General features: G+C 37.8%; 1 pseudogene; it reads left to right on the top strand.

Moving 5' to 3' along the window:
* Positions 1–1,350: 1,350 nt before the first annotated feature.
* LOC130848755 (signal transducing adapter molecule 2-like) lies at positions 1,351–3,067 on the top strand (annotated as a pseudogene).
* Positions 3,068–10,592: the final 7,525 nt, after the last annotated feature.

The following is a 10,592-nucleotide window of genomic DNA, read 5'->3' as shown; positions in this document are numbered from 1 at the left end:
GAAAAATAACTCGAATAGGCTTATCTTCTCCTACAGGCTTATCTTCTCCTACGAAAACAAAAAGGGGGAGATGTGGGAAGACATTCTGGAACCTTTTTGAAACATTGAAAATGTTGAAGTATGTGGGCCGAGCGATGGGATTCAGAATGTCCTGCTTGAGCAGTGGAGGAGCTGAGGGTGCGGGGCATGGAGACTAATATCACCCTGTTTGGTCCTGAGGGATGGCTGGTTAGCCAAAGACGGGTAAGATTCCTCAGAGGAGGATCAACCTAAGACAGGCACAGCCGCAGAGGGGCCAACAGGGGTGATGCATAGAGCCTTCCTAATATCACCGTGTTTGGCCCTGGAGGATGACTGGTTAGCCAAAGACGGGTGAGATTCCTCAAGGGAGGAACAACCTAAGACAGGCACAGTCACAGAGGGGCCAACACGGGTGGGGCACAGACCCTTAATCCTTCTGAGAGAGGTCTCCTTCCCCCAGGGCTGCTTTGCTCTCCACACCCAGCTCAAATCAGGACCCAGGAGGCAAACAAAGATCATTGCCCCCAGTCATGTGAGGCCTTTGATTGTTTATGGGATTAACCTGGGAGTGTCAGACCCTTAGACTATGCCGAAAACTCAATAAAAGCAACGTGGGATTAATCAGCAGGGGTCTTGATCCGAGAGGTCTTGAGCCCCCCAGTCCCACTTTTCTCTTCAGTCTGTGTCTGTGTCTTCTTCAAGCTTGCGGCACCCGTCACTCGCCTCGAGTCGCCGAGCTGGTCTCGGCACCACTGAAAAGCCTAGAAACAATGGCAAATTGATAACAGTGGCTATCCTGAGGCCCAGCTTGTGGGCTCTAAATACCATTTTCCAGCAGGTGATCTAGAGATTCTTGAAGAGTTGGCTGATATCAGGGCTGGGCCAAGAAATGCACAAGATAAGTCTGGGAATCTTGAAAGACCAGAAAGTTGAAGGTCTTCAAAAACTACTGGGGCCTGGATAAAAAGTTTAGGAATCCATATGAAGAGACCAAAAGTGGGTCAATTTTAGCATCACATGAAATCCATTGAAACAAATTAAATATATAAAAAGCCATGACTGGGACTTCTCTGGTGGTGCAGTGCCTAAGACTCTGTGCTCCCAATGCAGGGGATTTAGGTTTGACCCCTGGTCAGGATACTATATCCCACATGCCACAACCAATATTTCTCATTCTGCAACTAAATTTCCTGCATGCCACAACAGAGGATACCATGTACTGAAATAAGACCCGGTGCAGCTAAATAAATAAATACATATTTTAAAATATTGCCGAATAATATTCCATTGTATGTCTTTACCACATTTTTGTTATCCATTGAGCTGCTGATGGATCTAAATTGTTTCTACATCTTGGTTATTGCTAATGATGTTGTGTTGTACACCACAGTGATCTTGGTGAGACAGCAGTGACTGGTCCTGATGAGAGATCTTATTTTATAGCCCAGGAATTGAACCTGAGTAGCCTGGATGAAAAACCAGCAATTCTAACTTCTAGATCATTAGGGGCTAGAGGCTAGAAGCAAAGTGGCCCTAGCTCTTTCTTCCATTTGAAAGCAAGAATGTTTCAAGGAGGTAAAAAACTGTAAAAGACAGGTGCAAAGTTTATTATTATAGACACAGCGCAACATATGGGAGAGCACACACTAAAGCAGTTTAGTTATTTAAAAAAAGAAGCAAGGCAGGCTGGGCAGGTGCTGTGGCGGAAGTGCCAGACATGATTGGAGCTGAACCATCTAGGTAGCCTCTGCTACGGGTTCCCCAGGTGGGAGCAGCTGTCAAGCCTCAGCCTGACCACAGCATCTAGGGCTTGGATGCTGGCAAGAGGACTCTGTTCACTACCAACCCTTTCAAGCAAGACATGGAAAAGGTCACAAATGAGTACAATGCTACAGAAGATTGGAGTCTTATTAAGAACATATGTGACAAAGTTGGAAGCACTCCTAATGGAGCAAAAGATTGCCTAAAAGCCATAATGAAAAAGGTAAATCATAAGGTTCCCCATGTTGCTCTGCAGCCGTTAAGTCTTCTTGGGGCTTGTGTGGCAAATTGTGGAAAGATATTTCATTTAGAAGTATATTCCCTTGATTTTGCAACAGAAGTATGTGCTGTGATAAAAAATAAGGCTCATTCTAAAGTATGTAAAAAACTGAAATCTTTAATGGTGGAGTGGTCAGAAGAATTTCAGAAGGGCCCTCAGTTTAGCCTAATATCTGCAACTATTAAATCTATGAAAGAAGAATAATTTACTTTTCCTCCAGCAGGTTCTCAGACTGTCTCAGCTGCTGCCAAGAATGGTACGTCATCAAACAAAAACAAAGATGAAGATATAGCTAAAGCTACTGAATTATCATTACAAGAACAAAAGCAGCAGCACACAGAAACAAAATCCTAATATCCGTCTGCAGAAATTTGGTCAAATAACAAAGCTGCAAAGAAAGTGAGAGCTTTGTATGATTTTGAAGCTGTTGAGGACAATGACCTCACCTTTAAACATGGGGAAATTATTATTGTTTTGGATGGCAGTCATGCCAATTGGTGGAAAGGAGAAAATCACGGAGGAATAGGACTCTTCCCATCTGATTTCGTAACAACTAATTTAAACATAGAATCTGAGGCAGCAGCTGTGGACAATTTGAATGTAACTGATGATGAGGAGGAGGAAATTAAGAAATCAGAGTCTGAGTGTGTTTATATAGATGAGGATAAAATGGATTGAGCCCTGCAGGTACTGCAGAATATAGATCCAACAGATTCAAAACCAGATCACTGCCAAGACCTCTCGGATTTAGAAAATATCTGCCAACAGATGGGTCCAATGATAGATGAAAAATTTGAAGATATTCATAGGAAGCATTCAGAATTTTCTGAATTGAATGTAAATGTCTTGCAAGATCTGGAACTATACAACAAGTTGATGAATGAAACACCTGTATATTCAGTCTATACAAAGATCCATCATCCAGCACACTACCCACCTTCATCAGCTAGAGTTCCAATGCAGACATATGCAGTTCAATCACATGGTGTGAAGTATATGGGTTAAGGTATTCACCAAGTCACTGTTGCCCAAACCTATAGCCTAGAACCAGATCAAATCAGTCCACTGTGATCGCTGCCTCCAAATGTGAATTCCTCAGTGACAACACAGCTTGCTCAAACCCTGTATTTAAGCACTGGGCAAGACACTGTTTCCAATCCTACTTATATGAATCACAACTCTAACCTTCAATCAGCTACTGGTGCAGCTGCTTACACACAGCAGGTGGGGATGTCTGTGGATATGCCATCTTACCAGAACACTGCTTCCAATTTGCATCAGTTGGCAGGCTTTCCGGTGGCAGTTCCAGCTCATTCAGTTGCACAGAAGCAAACAAATTGCCATCAGTAGCAGCCTTTCCTTTAAAAACAAACCAAGCATTTTCTTGAAAGCCTTCGTAAGTGTACTACTAGACCCTTCTGATTCTAATCTGAAAATATTAAAAGAAGATTTTTTTTTCTCAGCTCAAAAGGCCTATGAATAAATATAGCACAAAAACATATCTTACTCTGAGGCCATAAAAGGTTTGTTTTTAGTCCCAACTTGTTTGAAGTCAAACTTTTGATCATAGGCAGCTTCAAGTTGCTCCCCATTAGTTTTTTCTTACTTTCAGATCTCTCTACACAAATCTGGACAACCAAGAAGTAGCCTTATGACACTACACAATATGATAGGAATGTATAAACAAAACACCATACATCTAAAGTATCATAACTGGGAGAGCACTGAAACTTTTAAGAATTTTTTGTCTGCATATTTTTTTTCAGTTTCCCACACACCATTATTTTAAAAGGCAAATGTGTTTTTGTGCAAGCATTTAGCTTCCCTACGTATGTCCTTTAAATTGCAGTTGCGTTTGCAGTACTGTCAGTTTTACTCTCAGTGATGTATTGAGTAATAATTAGCATATAATTGTGTACAGAAGCAAGAGAACTTTGGGAGGAACAAAAACATTTTATGTTATTATCAATGAAGACCATACAAATGCAGCCATGTGATATAGCATTTAGCCAGTCGCCCAGTCATGTGAACAGTGGGCTGAGGAATGCCCCACAAAACATTTGCATTCCTTGGGAAAAAAGAAATATTTCTTTTCCTACAAGGGTCTTTGGCATTTAGAATTGCCACTGTGAACTTTTCAAGTGATTCTGACCATTCTCTAATGAAGGTATGGTCCGTTTGTTTTTTGTTTTGTTTTCCTGTAGTGTGGCTTGCAGAGATGCTACATTTCCTTTTAACAGAGTATATGTGAATTACAGCTATGAGACATTCCTAATAATTTGATGTATTATATACCAAGTGTGCATGCTGTGTTTTTTATTGATGTGTTGTTCCTTTAAAGAGTTGATTTGACTACCATTGGTATGCCAGACTGTTGAAAATTCTTGCCATTCCTTTCAGAAGTGATCTTGAGCCTGTCGAATAATAACAGGCAATGGATTTATAGGGAAGCCATGAAGACAATTTTCCTGAAGTGAGTATTAAGTGAGTTTATAGTGCTAATAGATTTCACATACTTTAGGAGTTAGGTAGCAAACCAATAGGGATTATTTTCTTTCCTAAAAATTTGCACACTACTGCATCATCTACCAACTTTTTAGATAGCACAGACAGCATGCAAATACACATGCTTACAGATACATGGAATTTAGACTGGGGAAAAACAGTGGACGAAAGTTTAGTTTCTAAAAAGTTAACTTGCAGAAATTCCCTGGTGGTCTAGTGGTTAGGATTTGGTGCTTTCACTGCTGAAGCCTGGGTTTGATCCCTGGTCAGAGAACTAATATCCTGAAAGCTGCCACACACAAAAAAGTTAACTTGCATAGAAGCAAGATTTCTGTATTGTTTTTTAAAGAAAGCCCTTAATCTTTCTACTAAGAATCCATTTAAAGACAGTGCTCTGGAAATTTTGTCATTTATCTAGTTACAGAAATTTGATTATAAAATGTTACTTTTTCAAATAAACTGTATCCTGGAACAAAAATAGTCTTATATATATACTTGGTCTACATTTAAAGGGAAAAACAAGCAGTATTTGAAAGCCCAATTTCTGTCATTGTCTTATTGCAGATACAGGTAACTGGAAATAAACTTTTAACTTTTCATGTCTCTGTTCTTTTTTTTTATCCAGTATTTTCCTTCCATGTGAATTCAATTATGTACTTATAAAAAATTCTAAAATGGCACCTCACTTTTTTGGAAATGAATCTTCTAGTCTTTAAAGAAAACAAAACATAAAAAAAAAATTGCAAAGCTGCTGTTGATAATAATCTTTGCATATATATGGAAAATCTTATGTTTTCCCCCAAACAATATTAATAAAGTTATTAAAAAAAGCAAAGCAGAAATACATACCCAGAGGGAAAGGGTATGGGGATCCTCTCTAATGAGGAGGAGCACATTAAGTCAGAAACTAGTCAGAGATACGCACCTAGGGAGGAGTGCAGACATCCTGAATGAGGAATGCAAAGAAAGAGGTGATTTAAATTACTTACATAGGACAGCCCTCCTGGGTCTTTGTATACATTTGGCCAACTATCTTGTTTCTTCTTTTTCACCCAACTGGTCCTAGGACCCTCCACATGATGTGTACACAACTTTTTCTAGGACGGACACCACAGCAGAGGCCTATGGGTTCATGTCCACACTTATTATGGGGTGGTGCCCCCTCCCTTTTTGACACCCAAGGAGGCTTCCTATGCATGTGCAGACAGGAAAGTTTTCCTTGACCTAAGGAGTGGGCATCTTATCTCTTTACTTCAGCAGAGCTCAGTTTCTGCCACTAGCTTTGTCCTTGGAGTGTCTGGGTGAGAACAAAGCTTCAGTTTGACTCCACTTGACAAACACCAACTGGACAGCCCAGGGGCCCATCTATCTCCTACCTCAACAGGGCAAATATCCTTTTGAGATTCTGGTTTTAATGTTGGGGGATAAATACCCAGAAGTGGAATTGCTGGATTAAAAAGGAATATTCTTTTTTAATTTTTTGAGGAATCTCCATTATATTTTCCTCTGGCTACACCATTTTATATTCCCACCAGGAGTGTACAGGGTTCCACATCCTTGTCAACACTTGCTATTTTATGTTTTTTTGGTAATGACATGCCAATGGATGTGACATGGTATCACATTGTCATTTGTTTTGCATTTTCATGATGATTAGTGAGGGAGGAACTATCCTTATCCCAAATTAACAGAATAAGAAATCAATGTCCAGAAATAAACCTTTCAAGGAAACATGACTGATAGGTGTCAGAGGTGGAATTTGAACCCAGGCAGTAAAGCTCCTGGATGTATATGCCTGGTTAGTATGCTGCACTGTCTTCCATTTGTTTAGGAAACCTGGGATCATGACTTTTTGTATTCTGTTCTTTTCTCTCAATGTCATATTGGAATAATTTCCCTTAATATTCTCCTAAAACATTTTTTTTTGGCTATTTGGGGTCCTTGGTGTTTCCATACATAGTTTATTTTATTTATTTTCTATCCATCTTTATTGAAATATAATAGCTTTCCACGGTTGAACCTGTTTCCACTGTACAAAAAAATGAATCAGCTCTATTTATACATATATCCCCATATACCCTCCCTCTTGAGCTCCCTTCCACCCTCCTTACCCCACCCCTCTAGGTCATCACCAATCATCAAGTTGATCTCCCTGTGTTATTCAGCAGCTTCCCACTAACTACGTATTTTACATTTGGTAGTGTATGAACGTCAATACTACTCTTTCACTTTGTCCCAGCTTCTCCTCCCCCCTGCTTAGGTCCTCAAGTCTGTTCTCTACATCTGCATCTTTATTTTTTCTTTGCCACTGAGTTCAACGGTACCATTTTTTAGGTTCCATATATATGTTTTAGCATACAGTATTATTTTTTCTCTTTCTGACTTACTTCACTCTGTATGATAGACTCTAAGTCCATCCACCTGACTACAAATAACTCAATTTCATTCCTTTTTATGTCTGAGTAATATTCCATTCTATATATTGCTACATCTTATTTATCCATTCTTCTGTTGTTGGGCATTTAGGTTGCTTCCATGTCCTGGCTATTGTAAATTGTGCTGCAATAAACATTGTGGCACATGTTTCTTTTTGGATTATGGTTTTCTCTGGGTATATGCCCAGTAGTAGGATTGCTGGGTAATATGGTAGTTATATTTTTAGTTTTTTGAGGAACGTCCATACTGTTGTCCTTAGTGGCTGTATCACTTTACAGTCCCACCAGCCATGAAAGAGTGTTCCCTTTTCTCCACAGCCTCTCCAGCATTTATTGTTCCTAGATTTTTTGATGATGGGCAATCTAACTCGTGTGAGGTGATACCTCACTGTGGTTTTGATTTGAATCTCTCTAATGATTAGTGATGTTGAGCATCTTTTCATGTGTTTGTTGGCCATCTGTGGGTCTTCTTTAGAGAAATGTCTGTTTCTGTCTTCCACACATTTTTGGATGGGGTTTTTGTTTTTTGTTTTTTGTTTTTTCCACACTGAGCTTCAGGAGCTGCTTATACATTTTGGAGATTAATCTTTTGTCAGTTGCTTCATTGGAAAATATCTTCTACCACTCCAAGGGATGTCTTTTCATCATATATATGCTTCCCTTTCCTGTGCAAAAGCTTTTAAGTTTCATTAGGCCCCATTTGTTTATTTTTGGTTTTATTTCATTTAGTCTATGAGGTGTGTCAAAAAAGGTCTTGTTGTCATTTTTTTTCATAGAGTGGTTTGCCTATATTTTCCTCCAAGGGTTTTATAGTGTCAAGCCTTACATTTAGGTCTTTGATCTATTTTGAGTTTATTTTTGTGTATAGTGTTAGGGAATGTTCTAAATTCATTCTTTTAAAAGTTGCTGTTCACTTTTCCCAGCACCACTTTTTGAAGAGGCTGCATTTTCTCCAGTATATATTATTTCCTCCTTTATCAAAGATAATGTGACCATAAATATGTGGGTTTACCTCTGGGCTTTCTATCCTGTTCCACTGATCTGTATTTCTGTATTTGTGCCAGTACCATACTGTCTTGATCACTGTAGCATTGTAGTATAGTCAAGTCAGGGAGCTTGATTTCTCTAGCTCTGTTTTTCGTTCTCAAATTGCTTTGGCTATTAGGGGTCTTTTGTGTTTCCATATGATTTGTATAATTTTTTTGTTCTAGTTCTGTTAAAAAGTGCCATTGGTAATTTGATAGGGATTGCATTGAATTTATAAATTGCTTTGGGTAGTATAGTCATCTTCACAATGTTGATTCTTCCAATCCAAGTACATGATATATCTCTCCATCTGTGTCATTTTTTATTTCTTTCATCAGTGCCTTATGATTTTCTGCATACAGGTCTTTTGCCTCCTTAGGTAGGTTTATGCCTAGGTATCTTATTCTTTTTGTTGCAATGGTAAATGGGAATCTTTCCTTAATTTCTCTTTCTGATTTGTCATTGTTGGTGTATAGGAATGCAAGGTATATCTGTGCATTAATTTTGTATTCTGCAACTTTACCAAATTTTGTGATTAACTCTAGTTGTTTTCTGGTAGCATCTTTAGTATTTTCTATATATAGTATCATGTCATCTGTCAACAGTGACAGTTTTACTTCTTCATTTTAATTTGATTCCTTGTATTTATTTTTCTTCTCTGATTGCTCTGGCTAAAACTTTCAAAACTATGTTGAATAATAGTGGTGAGTGTGGGAACACTTGTCTTGTTCCTGAACTTAGAGGAAATGCAATGAACTTTTCAACATTGAGGATTATGTTAGGGATAGGTTTACCATATATGGCCTTTATTACTTTGAGGTAGTTCCTTCTATGCCCACTTTCTGATGAGTTTTTTTTTTTTATCATAAATCAGTGCTGAATTTTGTCAAATGCTTTTCCTGCATCTACTGAGATTATCATATGGTTTTTATCCTTTAATATATTAATGTGGTGTACCACATTGATTGATTTTGCATATATTGAAGAATCCTTGTATTCATGGGATAAAGCCCCTTGATAATGGTGTATGATCATTTTAATGTGCTGTTGGATTCTGTTTACTAGTATTTTGTTGAGAATTTTTGCATCTATGTTCATTAGTGATATTCACTTATAATTTTCTTGTTTCATGATATCTTTATCTGGTTTTGGTATCAGTGTGATAGTGGCCTCGTATAATGAGTTTGGCAGTGTTCCTCCATCTGCTATATTTTGGAAGAGTTTGAGAAAAATAAGTTTTAGCTTTCATCTAAATGTTTGTAGAATTTGACTCTGCAGCCCGCTGGTCCTGGGCTTTTGTTTGTTTGGAGTTTTAATTTCAGTGCTTGTGATCGGTCTGTTTATGTTTTCTATTTCTTCCTGTTTCAGTCTTAGAAGTTTGTATTTTTCTAAGAATTTGTCCATTGTTTCCAGGTTGTCCATTTTATTGACATAAGTTTTTTGTGGTAGTCCCTCATGATCTTTTGTATTTCTACAGTGTCAGTTGATACTTCTTTTTCATTTCTGATTCTGTTGATTTGAGTCTTCTCACTTTTTTTTCTTGGTGAGTCTAGCTAATGGCTTATCATTTTTTTTATACTCTCAAAGAAGTAGATTTTAGTTTTATTGATCTTTGCCATTGTGTCCTTGATTTCTTTTTCATTTATTTCTTATCTCAGCTTCATAATTTCTTTCCTTCTGCCAACTGTGGGATTTTTTTATTCTTTCCCTAATTGCTTTGGATATAGGTTTAAGTTGTTTATTTGAGACTTTTCTTGTTTCTTAAAGTAGGATTGTATTGTACTGAACTTCCCTCTTAGGACTGCTTTTGTTGCATCCTATAGAATTTGGGACATTGTGTTTTCATTGTCATTTGTTTCTAGGTATTTTTTGATTTCCTCTTTGATTTCTTCAGTGACCTATTGTGTTGTTTAGCCTCCATGCATTTGTATATTTTACAGTATTTTTTTCCTGTAATTGATATTTAATCTCATAGCATTGTGGTCAGAAAATATGCTTGAGAAGACTTCAATTTTCTTAAATTTATTTAGGCTTGCTTTGTGACCCAAGATGTGATCTATCCTGGAGAATGTTCTGTGTGCAATGGGGAAGAGAACGTTTTTGGTTGTTTTGGATTGAAAGTCCTATAAATATCCAATAATTCCACCTGGTCTGTCTCATTTAGACCTTGTGTTTCTTTATTTAATTTCTGTTTGGATGATCTGTCTATTGGTGTAAGTGGGATGTTATTTTGTGTTACTGTCAATTTCCCCTTTTATGGTTTCTTAGCATTTTCTTTATGTATTGGGGTGCACCTATGTTGGGTGCATAGATATTTATAATTGTTATATTTTCTTCTTGGATTAAGCCCTTTATCATCACATATTGTCCTTCCTTGTCTCTTGTAATAGTCCTTATTTTAAAATCTATTTTTCTGGTTTGAGTATTGCTACCCTAGGTTTCTTTTGATTTCCATTTGCATGGAATATCTTTTTCCATCCCCTCACTCTCAGTTTGTTTGTGTCTCTAGTTCTGAAGTGTGTCCCTTTTAGATAGCATATATATGGCTCCTGATTTTTATCCAT

Source organism: Hippopotamus amphibius, chromosome 3, assembly GCF_030028045.1.
Source record: "Hippopotamus amphibius kiboko isolate mHipAmp2 chromosome 3, mHipAmp2.hap2, whole genome shotgun sequence".
Lineage (NCBI taxonomy): Eukaryota > Metazoa > Chordata > Mammalia > Artiodactyla > Hippopotamidae > Hippopotamus > Hippopotamus amphibius.
The sequence above is the reverse complement of the archived record's forward strand: the minus strand, read 5'-3'. Positions and strand labels throughout refer to the sequence as shown.